Consider the following 24,852-nt stretch of genomic DNA (forward strand, 5'->3'; position numbering starts at 1 on the left):
TTCCTAATATTAGGGGCCGTGAGGGGCCAAAAGTGGATTTTTTAAGTCTTTAATGTTCAATGTCTTAATACAGGTTATGGAAAATCATTATTTTAGAATGAAAATCTCAATCAAAATCTCATCTTATCAGGAATAGGACGGAAGACCCACTCGTTGCTCGCAACGAGATCGTATCTAGTTCTTATTCCTTTTGTTTTGTTAACAACGGACTTCTAACTTACGTGTTTTCTTCGATTGTTACAATAACAGTAGAATTAGGATTTCGTAAATAACATCTGTTTATTTTGTTGTTAATTTTTCTCGGATACGGGTTCCACTGGCCTTGTTTATCTTTCCAAAGCCACTGATCTGATGAAGGAAAAGTTAAAGAATTTAACATCCCATCAGCTTCTACATCCGTTGATTTGTCTTCACATTTGTCGTTTTTGAAATATTTCCCTTTAGGCAATGTCAAGAGAGAAAGTCCAGCATTGGAATTTTCGTAAATCTTGCTGGATTTGATATCAACATCATTTTTAAATGCACAGGCTGCTACGTAAAACGAAAAGAAATTTCAATCAATTTTTTGTTCAGAAGAAAAATGTCAGTTTAATTTAAACAAAAGTACAACATGTCAGGTAAGAATTCTCTAGAAGCGCACCATTTGAAGGAGAACTTTCAGAATGTTCCACAGATGACTCACTAAGTTCCGCCTTCCTAATTTGTTCTTGGAGATACTCAACAGTTTCCGCTGAGAATGGGTCGCTGTTTAAATACTGGTACTTAATAATTATGATTTCATACATTTGAAGAACATAATTTATGAAGAGTAAGTTAAATAGCTTCTAAAGTTATATTTGTAAGTACTGAATTGGAAAAGTTGTAACGTAATAAATAAATATTTCCCAAATAACTTTAAAAAGTATAAATTGTGAAGCTGTCGGTAGAAATTAGCGATGTCAGTTGATACAATTGGCTTTTATCGCTGAATACAACTGAACATGGCAGAATTACCAGTATATTCAATGTATTAAGAACGGATATTTACCAGACCCATAGATCAAATTTCCCACGATGCCCAAATCTGTTTTTCTGTTGTTTGCCCGTTTTGCCATCGCACCTGTACGAAAACATAATTGTTTTTTGTGTCTATTTGTGAAATTTGAGTAAGAATTGGAACGTGCGAGACTTCTATCATTTGTCATGTGAAATGGATGGATCCGACTTTGACAGTAAAAAATGCAATAAACCTGTGTTTTTGAAAGTTTAAGTTCATTTACATGTTAACTATTATAAACGGGAATTTTAAATTTTTTACATTTAACATAATCATAATTTTGATAAATTTAAAATTTTAATTTCAAAAATATATTTGTGACGGAAAAGAGTAAAATATTAACAATATCATGAACTCACAAGGACGATTCCATTGTGTTTACGTCTGTAAACTGATCCGATACTCAGGTTACTCTTTTCCTGGTCTCTCCAATCCCAATCTGGGCCTAGTTAAAATTCAAAATTTCTAAGGAATCAGCTATGATAAGATTGACATAAAATGCTTCAAAATGCATTTAATATACACAATTTGTATGTCAGCTAGACTAGTCTGATGCTACAACGTGATATCTTTCAGACAGCCTCATCCTAGCCCGCATATAGTAGACATTTTTATCACATATTATACTTTATAGAAATGACTAAATCATTGTTACCTTTTTTGACGAGAGAACCAACAGCAATACTTTCTTTGTACAAAATTCTAGGTTCGTTACATACAGTTACATCATATTTATCCATTATAGGTCCGTATCTGTATGGTTATCTCGAGCCAGTGTCCCATTCTACATTTAACCAGGCAACTGAAAGACAATATCAGTCATCTGAAGTCATAAGAGATATGTTTTAATATTGTCAAAGTGGAAAATCTTTTAGAAAGTAACTTAATGATCATAAAAGCATGATTGAGTTTGCTTGGATGATCAGGAAGATATATTTAAAAATGCCAAAAAACTAAGGTAAGTAACAAATTGTTTGGAGAGAGTGGTTAAAAATATAAGGCAGAAATCCCAGACATATTAGAAGTACATCATAAGTTTTGCTATCAAATTGAATGATTTTCTACACGTGCACTTTTACGTGTAAAGGGTATAATACACGCGGCCCCATACCTGTGCCTGTTACAGTACCCGCATCGTTATTCTTTACAATTCTATCGTGTTCTATCGTGCGTGTATCCTACCGTATCGTGCGTGTATCCTATCGTATCGTGCGTGTATCCTATCGTATCCTATCGTATCGTGTTTTCCGTTTATCAGGTTTTGCGTTTTCTATCGTGTTTTCCGTTTATCGTGTTTTGCGTTTATCGTGTAGATCGTTTATCAGGTTCTATCGTGTATCGTGTTTTGCGTTTATCGTGTATATTCGGAAACCCTCGCTTTTTATCTTTACTATGTTAAGAAACTACTGAGCTATTCCGAGTTTCTTTTTCGTTTTGTTAATAAAAATAAGATTAATTCAACCGAAAAAGAGAAAATAAAGATTTATCCCTTTCATTTTCATCAATATAAGAAATATTAAAGCGTAGAAAGATTTAAAATAAGTAATAGCGTATTTCATGAATGAATAAATTGATTTATAAATAAATGATTAATTAAATAAATAAAATAATTATTTCATGGTAAAGCAGAGAGTAATTGTCAAAATTTAAACAGTAACTTTATTTTTCGGAAATGAAATCATAAGTAGATCGATCACCTGGTCCTTTTTTTAAATAAATAATTTATCGAATTGTATGATTTATTTTGTCAAAATTAAATACTATTAATATGATTTTCTCAAATGAATCGGAGTTACCGCGGAGAAAGACTTTTGGTAAGCTACGATGTTTGCGTAGACAAAAAGCAAATAAATAAATAATAAGCAGCATATTGAAATGTATCTTTTTTTCATGCAATATTCTGTTTTTCCTTGTTTATCGTCTGATAACGTTAGAAATATGTTTACGCGTCTGACCTGCATGTATGCACAATTATTTAAAGTCTTGATGTTACAAATATAATATAACATAAGACAATGATCCAGATGATTTTAACAACGATTTTGGCATACATGCCAACTTTCCCGATTTAGGCGGGATTCTTCCGATTTTACTAAGCCATCCCGCTATCCCGATCGTGAAAGCAAAATTACCCCTAAATCCCGATTTGGCCATTTTTCGACCAAAATTTCCGATTTTCCGACTTGACCCGAGTTTGAAATCGGGACAATCGTGAAATCGAATTCTGGATGTTTCGGGACCGCGACGTTTCGGGACCCCGACGTTTCGGGACCTGACAACACGTTTCGGGACTTGGGTTAACACGTTTCGGGACTTGGGCTAACACGTTTCGGGACTTCTATATATTTTGTTAAGGAAATGAAATAAAACTTGTTTACTTTTGTTTTTATGTGTTTGATTTCATATTTGTTTACAGAATTAACAAAGGCTCAAGCTAGCACATGTGCAGTAAAAACTTTACGTTTTACGGGTAGTTGTTATGTTTACTGTGTATACACAGACTACAAATCTCAATGAAACTTAATTATCGATCTTCATATATACCCGACCAGTGCGTAATATTATGTGATGTTACATAATTAGGTACATGACACACTGTTTAAATGATACTGTAAATAAATACTAAATATTATTTAATTTGCAAATATTAAATTTTTCATTTTACATGTACGTTGTGAAAGTGTTTAAAAGACATTCCAGATTTTTAAAAAAAAATGACTACGTTAACAGGTCAACTTAAATTTTATTTTTTATTAAATATTCACCTAGCCACATTAAATAGATAAAGCTATGATGAAATTTAGAATATTTTTAAAAACATTATTTCAAACGATATCAAATGAAATCATGTTGTTTATACCATTTAATATTCTTTTTTTAAAAGTATGGTATTTTTTAAAAATCTACATGTAGGGAAATATTCTCGCAACATTTGTAAAATATGTTTATTTACAATGTTTTGGAAACTTTAAAAATGTTTTCGTAACATTTCCAGGGAGGAATCTTACAATAGATACTATGATAAAACTTTTTGAAAAAAAAAATATTTGAAACTGTTTGGGAAAAAAATAGAGAAAATCAATCAAATCATTTTGAAAACCTTTATATTTTATTGAACTTTTGATGATGGGAAAATTATTACTGTTATATAAATATTGTTTGATTTGTAATTATTTCATTTACCAATAAACAAACGATATTTTTTTGCATATTTTTAGATTTTTATTTTCTTAAAATAATTTCAATAGAAACCACACAATCTTTTCAGTCCCCATTACCGGCGGCGTCTTTATACATGTACGTAACACTTCCCTATGGGATATGTGTACCTGGTCCTAGTTGTTGTTATAACAATTCACTGACATATTTTTAAAGATATATTCGACGGTAGCTGGAGATCACTTGAATATTTTAAAATATATATCATCAACCTGAGAAGATTAAATTTTGGACAAGAAATAAAAAGAAATCAATACAAATATTGTAAAGATTTATTCTTATTCGTCTGTTATGAAAAAAAAAACCCATCAAAGTATATCTTTATGAATTTTTTTATTTTATATATACATAAAAATTAAATATTACGTACTCTGTGTACTTAGAATAATATGCTATATCACCATAATAAAATAATTTGTTGAGATCCCGAAAAAATTTCTTTTTATTAAAGAGAAAACGTATCTATGGCGATTAAATTATAAAAAAAAATTATTTTATAAAGTTTAATGTCTGTCCATATATTTATCTAATGATACATTAATAAAATAAATAAATAATTTTAGCTAAATGTGTTATTTATTTCAGTATTTATTGAAATCCCGAAAAATTTAACCCAAGTCCCGAAACGTCTTGCCGCAAGTCCCGAACCGTCTTATCGCTAGTCCCGAATCGTCGTGTACCTAAGTCCCGAAACGTCGGGGTCCCGAAACATCTTGCACCCGTGAAATCTCGTTAAACTCTCGTATTATTAACCAATGAAATTTCCCGAATTCGTCACGCTTAGGTCGCGTGTAATTTACCTATCGAGGATACCTACCTGTGTGTACTGTGACGATTACTCAGTCAATTATGAGCATGTATCATGTTTTGATAACAATTAATGCTATTCTGGGGTATGGTGGAGATCAATCGGGAATCTCGCATATCGATCCACCATGGGTGCAACTCCACCACGAAAAAAGAATAGATCAGCATCGAAATACCTGGAAAAATGGGAGGCTGACGCAAGATTCACCGGATGGTTGGCGAAGTCAAAACAAGGACAGGCTCATGCATATTGCAGAGTGTGCAACAGAGACTTCAAGGTTGACCATGGTGGACTGAATGGCGTGACAAAGCATATGAACACAGCCCTGCACCAAAATACTTTGAAGTCACAGAATTCGACACCGTCTGCCAGAAACTTCTTCACCAGTACAAAACTCGACCAAGATGAGGGTAAGTTGACAGATATATATTTATATGTGATAATGAACAGTTTACATGCATTAACTTTGATTTAATTTTATGTTTTAAAAAAATTCTAAATTCAATGTTGTAGATGTGATACGTGCCGAGGTTTTGTTTGCCAATTTTGTGGCACAGCATAACCTCCCGTTTCTTGTCGCAGACTGCTTTACCAAGCTTTGTAAAACGATGTTCCCTGACAGCGGAATATTGCATCCAAATTCTCATGTGGGACAATGCAATATTGTTTTCATTATGCATCATGTGCCACTGTATTTTTCTTAAATTTGTTATTAAATTGTTGAAACTGTACAAGGTACTAGTAATAACTACATGTACATGATGTTCTTTTAGTTTGTAACATTTTATTTGCTTGAATTATAATAGTAGCTATTTTAGTAACCAGATTTTAACAATGCAATATTGCTTTCATGTTTCATGTACCACTGTATTATTCTTAAATTTGTTATTAAATTGTTGAAACTATAAATTGTTTTGGTTGCTGAATCAGATTCAGACTTATGTTGGAAGGTGCATTGAATGATATGAAAGAAATAAGAAGAAAAATGTTCAAATGAGGAACATGTATTATGTATAATAAATAATGATATAGATATCAGTGAAAACACAATAAGATTCAGGTTCACGACAAAATGTTGCGAATTTAAAGCTTTAAAAATTGTCGTCACGCGCAAAATCCCCCATGGGAATTTTCAAAAGTTGGCATGTATGTTTTGGCCGTATACGTTCAAATTTTAAATTTATTTTTTAAAGCTAATTAGAAATTCCTTGACATATGTCTAAATTAATGAAAGAAATCAAAATTATAAAATATAATCAATGAAAATATTCTACCCAATTTATCACACCATGGATGTTACTATAAAATAGAAGATTTTCATTAATTCTATCTGGCATTAGATAACATTAAAATAATATATACATGTACAGGGGAAAACATGAAGTTTTTTAACAGCTTACCTTTTCGGCGTGGAAATAAACTCAAAATATAATCCATCGGGATGCCAAAAATCAAAATAAATCGAAGACCTTTCCTTACAAGAAAACTGACACGTATGTGTAGCTCTCTAATTAGCACACTGTCTCCCTGTGCGGTCAACCACCCCCTCCCCCTTCTCCCCTAACTGACACCTCGGCCCGTGTATGTGTGTGTGATCACCGTCAACATACCTGTACTGATTTCTCACCTGGGGTCAATTAGTAACCTCGAATACTACCTGGTTCTAATGAAACGCATCTACTTATTTTCTGGATTTTGTTCCTAACTTGTTTGAACAATTTTATCAAAGATTTAATTCAAAATACATTAAATAATTGTACGATTTATGGATTAAAAAATCATCTTGAATGTGAAATAAAAATTCAAACACCTAAAGAAGTCCCTAAACTCACTCCGTTGATTCTTTTTCATTTCGTACAATGTTTCCATTATGTTTATGTAAATAAGTCTTTTCATAAACATAAAAAAATATGCTGCACTTATGGTACGTGCACTTTCGGGTCATCGGGTTTTCTACGTAAAACGGACAAAATAAATTCTAGGAAACAATTTCATTGATCGTAGAAACGGATGAAATAGTTCTAACATTCTAAACTATGAAAATTAGCTCGCAATATTTTTAACGGTATCTTACTACATGTATAAAAATAAAATAAAAGGAGTCGTCTGATCCGCCGTGACCATGCAAGACTAATAAATACACCGAATCAATTTATTGTATTAATCGATTTTATTCCATACGTATGTAACATTATTTAAGAATTCAATATTATATTTGGCTATTTGGTTAGATCTTGTTTATCTAATTTTAAATTGGTCGCGGACTTTCAAAATACCGCCCTTCGAATATGCCTAATATGAGATTACCGGGTCAGTGTAAAATGATTTTTAAGGTTTAATAATTCATTTGCCGAATTATACCTATTTTTCGTTATTATTAGAAACAGTACACACAGAGTTTAATAGCAGTGATTTATAATTATTTAGTCGGAAAAGTCACATTTCACTCTTTTAATATTTGGTAATTAATTTTTCTGTTGTGTATTGTAAAGAAGAAAGTATTTAACCATTCAATGTTCGTTAATAAATACGAAGTTTTAAGTATCTGTAATTTAAAATGTTTACATGTACATAAGTCAGAGCTTAGCGTAAACGTACATTGCAGTTGTAGCAGATTCATATTCTCATGACACAGTTTACATGTATTAATGCAGATCGCCATTATATAATAATTATTTAGATTTCTATTCAGAAAATTTAATTTTCTTGAACTGTTTCGTTCTTGATAGATCTATCATGTTAAATTTATTAATTTTGTTAAAGCCGTTTTCTTTAAACCTTTCTTCCGGCCAGTCTTCTACTTGTATTATTTTCTAAGATATTAATATTTAATTGCGATTTTTGGATACATCGCAGATTGTAAGCTTTAGACATTAAATACAAATATTTAATTTATTGCGTAAATTTCTTCCGTGAAATAACTTGGTACTTGTAGATAAATTTATTCGATAGAAAATTACAATGTATATTTTTCATAAAAAATAAATCTGTTTATAGAGTTTCAAAATTCACACACTTGAGAAGAAATTAAAAAAAAAATACAGTCGCCATTTCATAAAAATCCATTTAATCACTGCGATTTTTTTTACATATAGAAATAAACAACTTTTGTAAAATTAATACAGAGATCTCAGGATCTTTTTATAATAATAAAATGTACTTTATAGTTTAGATTTGAAGCTCTGCGAGTATCTAAATTAAAATATAATCTAATTTAAATAATCTTTAATCTTTATATTTAATTCAAAATAATCTTTTCGTCTTGTCAAAAAACGTTCCGCATTTTGAAACAATCCTATCAGGTTTTGCGTTTATCCTATCGTGTAGATCGTTTATCAGGTCTATCGTGTTTTGCGTTTATCGTGTTTTGCGTGTATCGTGTTTTGCGTTTATCGTGTTTTGCGTTTATCCTATCGTGCGTGTATCCTGTCCTATCGTGCGTGTATCCTATCGTATCGTGCGTGTATCCTATCGTATCGTGCGTGTATCCTATCGTATCGTGTATCCTGTAAAGAATAACGATGCGGGTACTGTAATTCGATTGTTATTTCTTAAACATAAACTACAATGACATTTCTGTTAAAAACAACTAATTTTTTGACCGAGAATGGTTTTTATTTTAAAGCTAAAAAATTGTCAACATCCTTTATTTAAAAAGATATAATAATTTCATAAAACCTGATGATTTACCACATATAAAATATGTATTTCAAACTGTGGACTAGTTTAAACATCTAGGATGAGATTACAATTAAATAACAATAAGATTTACTTTTTTCTGAATGTCCTATAACCGTTCCTGGCCCATTGTTATCCTGATTATTCCATTTCCAATCACGTCCACGCTTGACTCTGCTCCCCAAAGGAAGCATTCCTGGATCTCTTTCTTGGAATACGTAATTCATTTCTTCATCATGCTCTGTACATATTTCATCCCATGATTTGTATAGTGACTTCTTTGAGAATATTTCAACTATATCTTTCTAAAAATGTATTTATATTTAAGGCATTTTAAGGGTATTAAAATGTATTTGACTTTAAAATTAAAACAAGGCGTCCAGGGACCAGAACGTTTACCTGATTTTCGTTGGCTATGCTGTTCTCCACCAGATGCCCCTCCCCCCTGTAAAACCTATTGTACCAATTTATAATTTACATTACCCAGGGATGCTTCCAAGTAATCTTCAGCTTTTCTTGTCTTGTAGTTACTGAGTAGAGGATTTTTTGTAACCCCATCCTATTTTTTTCTTAACTATCTTCCCTTGATAGGGTCTTAGCCTTGCATTTTATCATTTTACATTCCCATTCTTAAAAGAATACTTTGTACCAAGACTGGTTAAAATTAGCTTGAGAAGAAGATAATGTGAAAAGTTTATTGACGGACAAATGGACTGACGGACAACGGACAACATGTGATCAGAAAACTCACTTGAATTTTGAGCTAAAACAATGATGATCAGAAAAGGTCACTTGCTTTCAACTCTGATGAGCTAAAACATGACTGACCAATACAAATGATAATGATTAAAAGTTAATATAATTCATATTTTTAGTTATTTTAGTACAAGAATGATAAACCTTTTAATTTCCATTTTACCTGGTCAAGTTCTGGAAAGTATCTTTCAGGGAATTTGCAAGCCAGAATGTCAGAATCATTTCGCGGTCAAAGCCATCATTTTTCATTGTAAACGATAACATAGAAGCAGTTTTCTAGAACAATAAATTGATTCAAATTAATGTATATGCATGTACACGTTTCAGAAAATAAAATTGATTTAAAGAAAATTTCCTTTATTTTGGCTATTTAACTTACCATATTTTCTGAATACTTGGCGAACTGCCTTGCTTCCTCAATATACAATTTTTCCTCCCCTGGACTGAGCAGACATTAAGTCTAGAGTTACCTATGCATAAATAGACAAAATAAATTGAAATCGCTTTAGCTTATGTCACGTCTTATGAAATTTTTAAGGTACTTACGGGAGTGAAAATAAACACCAGCTAACATTAATTATCATATGTATATAAAGGAAGGACAAATACCACATCAGGGTTACTTCCCACAAGAACGGAGAAGATAGGATGCACGTTTCCAATACCTCTCACATAATCAAGCATCTTAGTTTTATCCTGAAAAAGTTAACCGAAATACAATCGACGATATATGATAACTAGTATGATATACTGCGTATAATCAACAACGATGCTAATATGAACCATGAAATGTAAATAAAACGAGCAGTTATTATTTTAAATGTCTATTTAAAAAAAATATCAGCTGAAACGACGCAAAGAATAATGGTAAGATCAGCTGCCATGGAGAATTCAATATCCTTTCTTTAGGAAATTATCTTCTGATAGCAGAGAGAGATTGCACACATTTCCTGACAAAATACCCATGTTAGTACAAGATTCTACTCTGTGCACGTGTACATGTTCATTTCCCTGCAACTTCAGTTCAATTTGACACTTGACCTGATGATTTGGGTAAAGATTACAACACGTAATACAAAACTGGAGCAGAGCAAATACAGACCTCCAAAACATCAGAGATGGGATCAGGTGCCATGAAGGAGTGAGCATCTCCTGTCGACAGTCATACATGCCGCGTGGTCCTTAATATGATTGGGTAAAAACCAGAAAGATATGGGGCCAACTCAGGTTATAAATTATAGTCTAACAGTCAGTATAAAGAAGTCATTCAGCATTTGACTTATAATAAATTTTATTTGCTGACAAGATCATTGTATCGACCATAGAACTTGCAATATAATGACTTTAAACGATATTGTTGATATTTGTGTTTCATCAACTTTTTGTCAATGATATACCTCATTTTTGAAATTATAAAGACTACCTCTTCGGTTTCATAAGCCGATGAATCTTCAGTTTCACCAGTAGCAGTAAAATCAGTTGGTCTACCGTCCGAAATAAGAATTATTCTTGGATGAACATGAAAGTCACCTATTCTTTTGGTATGTCCTATTAGAGAATGATACAACAGCTTACAATATAAAAATTAACAGGAATATGATGCAATGTGTTGCGTCGTTTATAGTCGTTCTTTACGTGTGAGAAATAATACTGCAATATGACACATTACGCTACGCTATCCAGCAGATTTTGTTTATTTAAGAAAGAAAGAACATCTTTTGACATTAATTACCATAATTAATAAGCACTTGCGCATTAAGATAACGTTTTGTTTATAAGAGTTTTTGATCAAAATCTAAGTTGATAGAAGACGTGGCTTGCGAAGAGACAACTTTATTTGCTAAAAAGTATTGAAAACCATATTTTTTGGAATATATAAATGTAATGGTACTTTTTCTGAATAATAAAGTAATAAAAATATCAACTTACCTACCTCACGGGATAAGCTCGCTGTAGCTAAGATGAACGCTGCTGTTAGAGGTGTTCCTCCTCCAAATTCAACGTCATCTAAACAAAGAATATAAATATTATTCAAAGTATTATATCTGAGTATAACCTATAGCTAGATATTCAATTGTATTGCAGTAAGTGTTGTCAATATATATATTTAAAGAACAAATTATCAATCTAGAATATTTTAAAACTATAATTGAGAGTATAAAGAGCGAATAAAGCGTTTTTAAGAACAATTATAATAATTATAAAATCTTGTTGGACAATAATTATAATTATGTTACTTAGGCAATGCTTTATATCCTTGTATTGATTTGAATAATAGCGTTGAAATCTTGTGTGTTTTCCACATAATATAACAGCTACATTTTCATCGATGTCTGGGTGGTTTGCGCATTCTAAAAAAAATATTTTAGATATATTGCGTTTAGCAATCAATATTCGAACATTATTTTTAATTTTCCATTTTTTCTCAAGCAAAATATATTATCAATATTAAACATTTCCAATCCAAAGGATTTAAGTAGAACTCACAGGCAAATCATATATACGAAAGCCTTCGGCTCAAATGAGCTTTTCTGATCAAAATTTTTCCGTTGTATGTCGTCGCTGTTGTCTTCGTCATTGTCGTCGTCGTTGTTGTCGTTAACTTCTTACATTTTCATCTTCATCTAAAGAACCGCTGGGCCAGTTTCAACCAAACTTTACACAAAGTATTCTTCGATACAAGGAATTCAAGTTTGTTCAAACGAAGGGACACGCCTTTATTCAAGGGGAGATAATTAAGAATTAGTGAAAATTTGGTCGTACATTTTAAAAATCTTCTTCTCAAGAACCACTTTGTCAGGAAAAATGAAACTTATAGGGAAGCATCCTCCAATTATTCTTGGATGAACATGAAAGTCACCTATTCTTTTGGTATGTCCTATTAGAGAATGATACAACAGCTTACAATATAAAAATTAACAGGAATATGATGCAATGTGTTGCGTCGTTTATAGTCGTTCTTTACGTGTGAGAAATAATACTGCAATTTGACACATTACGCTACGCTATCCAGCAGATTTTGTTTATTTAAGAAAGAAAGAACATCTTTTGACATTAATTACCATAATTAATAAGCACTTGCGCATTAAGATAACGTTTTGTTTATAAGAGTTTTTGATTAAAATCTAAGTTGATAGAAGACGTGGCTTGCGAAGAGACAACTTTATTTGCTAAAAAGTATTGAAAACCATATTTTTTGGAATATATAAATGTAATGGTACTTTTTCTGAATAATAAAGTAATAAAAATATCAACTTACCTACCTCACGGGATAAGCTCGCTGTAGCTAAGATGAACGCTGCTGGTAGAGGTGTTCCTCCTCCAAATTCAACGTCATCTAAACAAAGAATATAAATATTATTCAAAGTATTATATCTGAGTATTACCTATAGCTAGATATTCAATTGTATTGCAGTAAGTGTTGTCAATATATATATTTAAAGAACAAATTATCAATCTAGAATATTTTAAAACTATAATTGAGAGTATAAAGAGCGAATAAAGCGTTTTTAAGAACAATTATAATAATTATAAAATCTTGTTGGACAATAATTATAATTATGTTACTTAGGCAATGCTTTATATCCTTGTATTGATTTGAATAATAGCGTTGAAATCTTGTGTGTTTTCCACATAATATAACAGCTACATTTTCATCGATGTCTGGGTGGTTTGCGCATTCTAAAAAAAATATTTTAGATATATTGCGTTTAGCAATCAATATTCGAACATTATTTTTAATTTTCCATTTTTTCTCAAGCAAAATATATTATCAATATTAAACATTTCCAATCCAAAGGATTTAAGTAGAACTCACAGGCAAATCATATATACGAAAGCCTTCGGCTCAAATGAGCTTTTCTGATCAAAATTTTTCCGTTGTATGTCGTCGCTGTTGTCTTCGTCATTGTCGTCGTCGTTGTTGTCGTTAACTTCTTACATTTTCATCTTCATCTAAAGAACCGCTGGGCCAGTTTCAACCAAACTTTACACAAAGTATTCTTCGATACAAGGAATTCAAGTTTGTTCAAACGAAGGGACACGCCTTTATTCAAGGGGAGATAATTAAGAATTAGTGAAAATTTGGTCGTACATTTTAAAAATCTTCTTCTCAAGAACCACTTTGTCAGGAAAAATGAAACTTATAGGGAAGCATCCTCCAATTATTCTTGGATGAACATGAAAGTCACCTATTCTTTTGGTATGTCCTATTAGAGAATGATACAACAGCTTACAATATAAAAATTAACAGGAATATGATGCAATGTGTTGCGTCGTTTATAGTCGTTCTTTACGTGTGAGAAATAATACTGCAATTTGACACATTACGCTACGCTATCCAGCAGATTTTGTTTATTTAAGAAAGAAAGAACATCTTTTGACATTAATTACCATAATTAATAAGCACTTGCGCATTAAGATAACGTTTTGTTTATAAGAGTTTTTGATTAAAATCTAAGTTGATAGAAGACGTGGCTTGCGAAGAGACAACTTTATTTGCTAAAAAGTATTGAAAACCATATTTTTTGGAATATATAAATGTAATGGTACTTTTTCTGAATAATAAAGTAATAAAAATATCAACTTACCTACCTCACGGGATAAGCTCGCTGTAGCTAAGATGAACGCTGCTGTTAGAGGTGTTCCTCCTCCAAATTCAACGTCATCTAAACAAAGAATATAAATATTATTCAAAGTATTATATCTGAGTATAACCTATAGCTAGATATTCAATTGTATTGCAGTAAGTGTTGTCAATATATATATTTAAAGAACAAATTATCAATCTAGAATATTTTAAAACTATAATTGAGAGTATAAAGAGCGAATAAAGCGTTTTTAAGAACAATTATAATAATTATAAAATCTTGTTGGACAATAATTATAATTATGTTACTTAGGCAATGCTTTATATCCTTGTATTGATTTGAATAATAGCGTTGAAATCTTGTGTGTTTTCCACATAATATAACAGCTACATTTTCATCGATGTCTGGGTGGTTTGCGCATTCTAAAAAAAATATTTTAGATATATTGCGTTTAGCAATCAATATTCGAACATTATTTTTAATTTTCCATTTTTTCTCAAGCAAAATATATTATCAATATTAAACATTTCCAATCCAAAGGATTTAAGTAGAACTCACAGGCAAATCATATATACGAAAGCCTTCGGCTCAAATGAGCTTTTCTGATCAAAATTTTTCCGTTGTATGTCGTCGCTGTTGTCTTCGTCATTGTCGTCGTCGTTGTTGTCGTTAACTTCTTACATTTTCATCTTCATCTAAAGAACCGCTGGGCCAGTTTCAACCAAACTTTGCACAAAGTATTCTTCGATACAAGGAATTCAAGTTTGTTCAAACGAAGGGACACGCCTTTATTCAAGGGGAGATAATTAAGAATTAGTGAAAATTTGGTCGTACATTTTAAAAATCTTCTTCTCAAGAACCACTTTGTCAGGAAAAATGAAACTTATAGGGAAGCATCCTCCCCCCCCCCCCCCCCCCGGTAAGGGCCTGGCTACACTGGCCGGACAAAAATTATACATAGAAACATATAAAGTTATTCTTTAAAAATCTTTTACTCAAGAATAGCAAAGGCATGAAGATCATATTTCTATGGAAGCATCCTCAGGTATAGTGTAGATTCATTTTTTCTCAAATAATGACCCCTGGAGGTAGGGCGGGGCCACAATGGTCGATCAAAGTTTTACATAGAAATATATAGGAAAACTCATTAAAAATCTTCTTCTCAAGAACCACTGGGCCAGGAAAAATGAAAGTTATAAGGAAGCATCCTCAGGTAGTCTAGATTCAACTTTGTTCAAGCTATAACCCCCAGGTGACCACAATAGCCGATCAAAGTTTTACATAGAATTATATAGGGAATTTATTTAAAAATCTTCTCAAGAATAGCAAAGGCTTGAATGATCATATTTATATGGAAGCATCCTAAGGTAGTATAGATTCAGGTTTGCTCAAATCATGACCCTCAGGGTAAGGGCGGGGCCACAATGGACGATTAAAGTTTTTCAAAGAAATATATGGAAAAATTCTTTAAAAAATTTCTTTTCAAGAATGGCAAAGCCATGATTAGTCATATTCATATGGAAGCATTCTCAGGTAGTGTTTGTTCAAGTCATGACCCCCGGGGGTAGGGCGGGGCCACAATGTAAGTTGAAATGTAAAGGGCAATAAAGCCACAGTTTCTCAAAGAAATATCCCAGCATCCTTCTAATTAGTTTGATTAAATTCAAGTTTGTTTATATCATACCCTATCCCCTTTAAGGATTAATTGGGATCACTTTTGGGTTTAAACTTTTTAATAATTAACTGATTTGTGCTTTTTTTCCGAGGTACAGTGCTCAGGTGAGTGATGCGGCCCATGGACCTCTTGTTTTAAATTTATGACTATGCAGAAATCGTTGTATACAATAAACAGGTTATTTGAATCTTTAGAATTATTATTACACCTAATTACCATTCAGCATTTCCTTTCTTTAAATGTCTATACACAACAAAATCGAGTATACATTGTAAAAAAATATAAACAGGCAGAAGAGGAGCATATAGATGCATATTGCAATTTTAAATTATCCAAATCCAATAGTACTATACCAAACTTGGAGTTTTGACCAGTGTTTGTTTTCTTTAAATAGGCTTTCTTTGTCTCAAAGAAGAAAAGTAGTCCCTAATTTTGCTCTTAACCTCATTTCTTCGATGTTTTAATTAGCAGACCATAATTTAGAACACGATAAGGCATAATAACATATTAGTAGATATGGAGTTAAAATATTCATACCATCAATTATTGTGCTAAATGTTTCTTTCATTTGTTGAAAACCCTCCTCCCCAAGACTTGAAGATGTATCTAATATAAATATACTGCATGGCCCTCTTCCATGTTGATGGCGAACTTCATGATCTTGAGATGGTAAAAAACACATCTCTTATTTACGAAAGATAATTTGAAATTACCAATCTACATGAATATGAAGTTGTTTTGTTTTAATGTGTATATTAGAAAACACACCGTATCGCAATATACCAATCCAATTCTGCAGTTAGAAGATTATATGTAATCCATTCATGGTATTTATGTTTGTTTTTCTACATACGGTGAAATCACTAATTTTCGGGGGGGGGGGTGTTAGTTTTCGTGGTTTTTAAAGTATGATGAGACCCACGAATTTATATCCACCATGAAATGCAATTTTCACATATATTAATTCTGAATTATTTTTAAATCACGAAATCAAATTCCCATTAACCAATATATTTTCCACCAACAAAGAACATTTGATCTCTCGAAAATATGTGATTTTACAGTATATAAAAAGCATTTATTCATAGAAGGGATTTATCTAAAAAATAATACATACTCTTCAAAGCCTCAAAATCAGCTTGTTCTTCCCAAAATTCCTCTGCCTTTCGGAATCCAAAAGCCATCTACTACCCAAAGTGGAAATAGGAGCATGCATTAATGTCCACAAGGTATTACAGAATCTGAGAGATGGATTTGGAACATTCTAGTAGGGAGAAGATAGTGTTTTTTGCAGCCTGGAGGACAGGGCTGCTCTACACATTTAATTTTACGTTCGGGTGTATACGATTGAGATGGAAGAAGTTAAGCTTATGTAAATAAAAAGTTAACAATACATTAAAAAGATTATACATCTTTCCTTTTGAAAATTACGAGATTCCATCAAGTACGTTTTAAACCTTTATATGTATTTCAGTTTTTCATATGTAATATACAAAGTTGATAATCATTTACTATCGACAAAACGACAGATCCCTTTTTTAAGAACATTAAATTTTACTTTAAAAAAAATACCAAACACAGAAAAAAAACGAAAATTAAACGTTGCCCAAACTCCAAAATCCTATTTCGTGGTGGTGGTGGTGGTGGGGGGGGGGGGTAGTGGCAAACTTGTTCAAAAGCCAACTTACTATCAATTCCATTTTTATTCCTTACAATCCTTGATATCACTATACTATGGTTATAAAGTGGGGGGGGCCAACCATCCTATCAATGCACATTTACTATAGTAAAGGATATGTTGGGGAAAAAAGTGGCCCCCCCCCCCGGTTGCTACGTCCCTGTAGGTTATACACATTTCTGATTCGAATTTATATTTTATGCAACCAACACTTATTTAAGAAAATGATAAAGTTTAATTCGGTATCGTCTTTGTTCGATTTTCATCCAATTAGAAGCTTTTCTAGTCTTGATTGTCTTGATTATTCAGACCCATTTCGTTACAATACAAATCGAAGCGATTTGAAGTTCAAGATTTTTTCCCATTATTTACTTCGTTTATTTCCGCATGACGATTGTTTTCTGGTGTGATTCATCATAGTAATCAAGTATCTCAACAGGGTTCTCCGTTATTATGAAATTTTGACCGTAACTCAAGATCTGTTCGAATGGCTAATATTTGCTGTAATTGGCGACTTAATTCATAAATAAATAACTTTCAATCGCAAATTTTTTTGCAAATTAAAAAAAAAACAATTTGATACTACACATATAAAATAAACGGACACATGTATCGGTCAAAAAAATTAGAATGTGAAAAATGGATACTGTGAAAAAAGACACCGCCCCCAAAAAGAATGTTGATATCTTAGGTATTCCAGTACACATATCTATGTAGTATCGATTCGTTTTTACACTTTTTAATTCATGAATGATGTACAGAATGTCAATACTCAATTTCACTATAATTCAAGGCAAACATTATTTCAATACTCAATTTTACTCAAATTCAGAAATTTGAATTTAAATGACATATAATTTCAAATTTGGCTTAAATTTCATAAGCATCATCCCCTCTAGGAGAAATAAATTTAAAATCGAAGTCTTGCTAATATTAAATCCACCACCCAAGATTACAGAATACAGTTGGTACCATGATTACTACACTGCTCAAGTAAATAATTCCGTAGAAAATCTAAACATATTCATATTTGATTTGAAATATATTTTCGGGTCAAAGTTCAGTTTAAGACTAATCAGTACACAATACGCATTTCAACATTACACTGCTGCGCTGAAGTAAATATATCCTTAAAAGTTGAATTCAATTCAAACAAAATATTTTTTGCTACAAAATGTCATTCTTGGGTAAAAATTTGGCTTATGTCGCCTTTTACTCCTAATATTCTCTGTTTCAAGGCACAATCATCACTGATATGGTTCAAATTAAAAACTGTTTTTGAAGCATGCAGACATGAATAAATACCGCCCTTCCAATCCACCTGTAACTGTCTATTCCATAACCAATAAACATGACAAAATCAATTCTTAAAATCTGACACCAGGGATTTTTTAATTTACGTTTTTTAATTTATATCTCAGTACAAAGGAAGTCATGTTTCAAGTGGGAGAAAGGTCTTTAAACTGTCAATTCTGTGAAGGAAAGAACTCATCTCGTGCCTACGACCCTCAATTAGTTCTTCCTCTCACAGAATGAGCAGTTTTCAACCTTTCTCCTTTACATAATTTGGATTGAAAAAGTAAAGGTGAAAATTACATAATATGACATGTCTTATTAAAAAAATCAAAAATTGCCACTGGTTTCAAAATTAACAACGTAAACATATCTTACCCCGATTATTGTTTTGTATTCCTACGTTGCAAATTGCGCTTCCTCGTTTAGCTTTCCCGTTCATGTTCGAATTTGTAATTTTAAACCGACTAAAAATATAATATTTGAAAACATTTGTATGAATTATAAAAAAAAATCCGGAAATCAAAAGCATTTCATATTGGAAATGAAAATATAGCAAAAAGAAACAGCAATGTCATGTATGAAAATTAACATTTCGATATGAAATGAAATAACTTACGGTATTGATAAAATTGAAAGTTGAGATCTTCACAAGTAATGGTAATTAAAAATAATAAGACAAACATCAATTCAAAATTTTTTTATGCATACACATGTACATGTATACTAAGTATACAAAAATAAAAAAAATGGTTTTGTACAACATTAGAAAGCTACGGGCTGAAAAATCTAAATTGCTTTCTATGAAAATATTTTAATACACGTATAATTAAAATCACAGGCCTTCAGATCGCTTAGAAAAAAAGTTGAGATGTTGAAAAAAAAATAAAGGTATGGAACCTTTTTCAATGGTACCTACTTTCGCTAATAAAATTCTTTTAAATCAAATGCTTTACAATTTTACTTTCTATCCATATCTATTTAAATATAAGTAATCTTTTTTACTACCAAAGTTCATTCCGTAATTCCTTATACTTCTCGAGATATTCTGAAATCAATTCCCAAATTGACCTTAATTTTTTTTATTCGACATCAGCTTGGCCGGGCCCTCACTAATTGTAAAGCGGGAACGACGGGACAAATTTCCCCGGAAATTTATTCTAAATTCAATGAATATTTGCTCACTTGTATTCGAGATTTACAAGGTTTTTTTCTTTAATTTGATCATATGATCTTACTAGGTCACAAACAACATTTTAGCGGTCTAAATGTTTTGAAAATCGAAAGGTATATAATGTATTTCGGGAAAAATTCGTTCTACCATAGCTTCTTTTACATTCATAATCAACATGGCGGTGTAGTTGTTGATATGACGTTTTCAAATTAATTCATCGTGAAAGGAATTAGTACGGACTTAACGTTGCAATCTGGAGTAAGAAATCAACTTTAAATTGTTGAAAGATTTTGAAATTACTATGCAACTCTTCGCTGCACTTCAAACACCGTCTGTTCACATGTGAATGACCAGGGGCCCAAGCCAATGTCGAGTAAAAGAAAGTAGGTCATTTTTGAAATTGATTTCAGAATATCTCAAGAAATATATGGAATTTCGGAATGAGCTTTGGTAGAATTGAAGAATGTTCGTCTATGAACAGATTTCAATAGAAAGTAGAATTTTAGAGCATAAGAATAAAAAATATTTTATAAGCGAAATTGGGTACCCAGTGAAAGAGTTCGGTACCTTTATTTTTTTTTACACACAAATTTTTTTTTAGCGATCCAAAGGCCTGTGATTAAAATACACGTGTTTTTATGCAATAATTAAATGATCTATCTATTATCAATCTTCATGGCTGTTACATGTATTTACTGATACTACTTATCCTAGTTGAGCCCTACGATGACCAATCCGTCCGTCCGTCTGTAAGTCCCTATTTCTTGATGTCCAGAAAATGCTTTACCAATACAGTATATACAGAATAAAATGTACATGCAAACAGTAACATATATAGCACCGATTTTCTATGTAAAATTCCTTGAAGTGTGCACACTTTACCCCGCCCAATCTGTTTTTATTATTCGAGGATTTCTCGAAGGTGAGATCAAATATCCTGTTGGTTTTTTTTTTTTTTAAAATAAAATGAATCTTTTTTTTTTTTTAGAAAATAAAAGCATAAATAGTTTAGCAATTCTTTTTTTATAAATGAAATCCAGATATTTTATTTTTTTTAACACTTCTTTTCAGTCCTTTAATGTTCGTTAATTCGTTCATTTAAGATTTAAATTTTCATCGTTGTCACATCTAGAAAAAAAACCTAAAAATGATATTATGTTTAATTAGAAATTAAAAACATTTAATGATGATAAATGTATGCAAAACAATTATTGAACAGGAGAAATATATGTGACCCTGATAAACCAGGATAAGATCAGCTGCTATGAAGGAGTACCGTAAGCATAATCTTAGCAATCAACGAGATATGGGCGCCTTAGTTTAATCAGGTGTATGGAGTAATTATATAATTTAAAAACGTATAAAAACAATGACATAACACATGTAACGAAGCATACATGTATCATTCAACAAAACACGACCAACCAATATAATTACCTCTTGGTCACTTGAATTAACAAAGTCGAAAATTGAAATCACCAGCTTATATGAATGCTTGTTGGTAAAAAGTTGGAAATATGTTATGCTGTTGACTTAATTTTATTCTATTTTCATTTTCAAATAGAATTATCGATTAAATTCTGCTGTAAAGAAAACAAAACTTCGACAAAGTTTCTGTCAAAATTCCAATTTCTTGTCGTAAAACCTGGTCTCGAGAGGAGAGTGAAATTGCGGCAATCCAGTGTCATTTTATTGTCAGCTTCAGAGTACATATAAAAATTATACAGATTAGAAAAAAAAATAGCCGAGTAATTTTGCATTTAACAATTCTGAAAATATGAAAATCAACGAGTTCCGTATACTTGTAATACACAAGAAGTAGCTGTACATGGTGTCAAAAAATGTATTGTGATTTATACCTTATCTTTAGGATTGATTGTAAAGAGTGTAGAAAAAATATAGTATGTTTTGATACTTCAAATGTTTTTTTTCCACCTAATCTTCAAAAAGTTTTTATTAGGTTTTTTTCATATAAAAATTTCGGATTAATAGAACTTCTTGAATAATTGAAATTATAAAAGCATAATCTTAGCAATCAACGAGACATGGGCGCCTTAGTTTAATCAGGTGTATGGAGTAATTATATAATTTAAAAACGTATAAAAACAATGACATAACACATGTAACGAAGCATACATGTATCATTCAACAAAACACGACCAACCAATATAATTACCTCTTGGTCACTTGAATTAACAAAGTCGAAAATTGAAATCACCAGCTTATATGAATGCTTGTTGGTAAAAAGTTGGAAATATGTTATGCTGTTGACTTAATTTTATTCTATTTTCATTTTCAAATAGAATTATCGATTAAATTCTGCTGTAAAGAAAACAAAACTTCGACAAAGTTTCTGTCAAAATTCCAATTTCTTGTCGTAAAACCTGGTCTCGAGAGGAGAGTGAAATTGCGGCAATCCAGTGTCATTTTATTGTCAGCTTCAGAGTACATATAAAAATTATACAGATTAGAAAAAAAAATAGCCGAGTAATTTTGCATTTAACAATTCTGAAAATATGAAAATCAACGAGTTCCGTATACTTGTAATACACAAGAAGTAGCTGTACATGGTGTCAAAAAATGTATTGTGATTTATACCTTATCTTTAGGATTGATTGTAAAGAGTGTAGAAAAAATATAGTATGTTTTGATACTTCAAATGTTTTTTTTCCACCTAATCTTCAAAAAGTTTTTATTAGGTTTTTTTCATATAAAAATTTCGGATTAATAGAACTTCTTGAATAATTGAAATTATAAAATCTAGATCAAATTTTTATGCTTTGACAAAAATCATACAATTATTGCTTTGATGACATTTCAATTGAACTGGGTACTTATATCTGTATACTGACGGTAAATATTTTTACTCAGCAATAGATTGATATGAACATACAGAAGAGAATACCAACTTGCAATTTCTAGTTGATAAGAACTAGAACTTTACATACAATCCATTTAAATTCTACATGTATGATAACACTTTATTTCATACGACAAACACGTACAAATCACGATGAAAAGTAATATATTTTTTTCAAATTCATTTACTAGTCTTTTACAATTTTTACTTCTGATTCCTCTCTTGTCGTCAAGTTTATCTGTATACTTTTTGCCATGACTATTCGGTATCTGAAATAAAAAATTTCAATTTGTTCAGAAAGATGTAAGAGTTTTATTATAAAGTATTATAAAGTCGTTATCAATTGTTTTTGTTTCTTTTTTTTACAACAAACATTTTCACATACGTGCTTTCTTCGATTGTAATAATTACAGTAGAATTAGAATTTCGTGTATAACACGCGAAGTTTTCAAGCCATAGTATCTATCGTTCAAAAGTTATGGCCAAAGTAAAAATTAGAAATTTTTGTGTAAAAGAGGGCCAAACTCCAAGGTCAAGGTCAAAAGGTCAAATTTGGCGGTACCCAAAGAAAGGTCGTGTCACTAGAAATACACATGTGAAATATAAAAGTCATAGCTCCACTAAATAAAAAGTTATGGGCAAGGTTCAAGTTTTTGCGAACAAACAGACAGACATATAGACAATCGGACGGACACGACAAAAACTATATACCCCCGACTCTTTGATAACGAGGCATAAAAAAATCAGAAGAATGCTAGCGTGCATAGTACGTTTTAATGATTATTTAATGTGTTTAATATTACACAAATTTGTATTCAAATTTATCTGTACTAATACTCACTGTTTTGAGCCTCGACAATTCTTCGTTCCTGCCAGAGCACTTGCGCTCTTTAGAATTCTGAAGCCATCTACATCTCCGATCTAGACATAGCTTTATTTAAATATGTCAACACTTATTTTGGAGTAATTTTTTAAATGTATTAGTATACGATGCCAAAAAGTATCTACCATTTCTTATTTGCCTGATAAAGATTGATTGATAAAAATTTCATTTAGCTTTCATATTATTAATCTTACCCTAATGGAAGACAACCTAACACTCTATGTACAATACGCCTCTACTGGGATTCACGTTCCCTGCTTAAGCAAATTTTGATTGGAAAATGAGGTGAATATTTTTAAACTAGGGACAAAAATAAAATTCAGGAAGAGGTCCTTTGTTCACGACATTCTTCTAGTTCAAATATGCGTTTCCTACAACTAAATTGAATGGCAAACGAGATGCTTTCAGCTTTTTTCGTAAACTTTTCTTATTTCTGTTTTAATATTCCACTTGCTTAATATGTTGTGTATGTCTACCAACTTATACGCTAATAAAGAGTTTACTCCGAAAACGATAAATTTTAAAGCAAGGCATGCTACTCATAATAACATGATGATACAGGGATTTCAACATCTCTTGGTATCATATAAGAATCACGACTAATTGTCATTCTCTTGTGATTCTATGTTGTCTTCTATATGTTTTAAGGTATAAGTACATCAATGATTGTGATGTAGGCCATTAGATTAACACCCATATGGGATATATAAGAAATATCGCCTGTAGTATCTTGTCCAAATGCCTGGTAAGGTACCCTAATTTTTTGTAAAGACACTTAAGTACCTAGACTTCAAAGTCTTCGGAAAAATTATATATTTTTGAGGAACAACATTAAAGTCGTCATTTCGTAAATTCTATATATGGGATTTATAATGACAATAGTAATAATAATAGCAATTATTACTCATTTTTTTGTATTTAAGCCGACTTGTTTCATGTCAGTTGTATTAAGATCTTGTTTTTTTTTTAAAAATATTTAATTGAACTATAGTCTGGTCCGATTTATAGTAAATAATACTTCTAACGGCAAATAATTATTATTTGGTCCAGCATAGTTTTTTAACTTATTTAGAGTATGCTGAATCCGAAAAAATATGCTGGCCTTCATGAAAATGGCGTTAAAGAGGTCAAAATGGCGATTCAAAATGGCGGACATCCAATTTTTCTAATTTTCTCTTAATATCGTTCAAAAAGGAGAAATAA

General features: G+C 31.3%; 1 pseudogene; it reads right to left on the bottom strand.

The window, feature by feature from the left end:
- Positions 1-593: 593 nt before the first annotated feature.
- On the bottom strand, positions 594-16,945 carry LOC134245212 (uncharacterized; annotated as a pseudogene).
- Positions 16,946-24,852: the final 7,907 nt, after the last annotated feature.

The sequence above is a fragment of the Saccostrea cucullata genome, unplaced genomic scaffold, assembly GCF_032062105.1.
Source record: "Saccostrea cucullata isolate Sc308-1 unplaced genomic scaffold, CSIRO_AGI_Scuc_v1 ctg3428, whole genome shotgun sequence".
Lineage (NCBI taxonomy): Eukaryota > Metazoa > Mollusca > Bivalvia > Ostreida > Ostreidae > Saccostrea > Saccostrea cuccullata.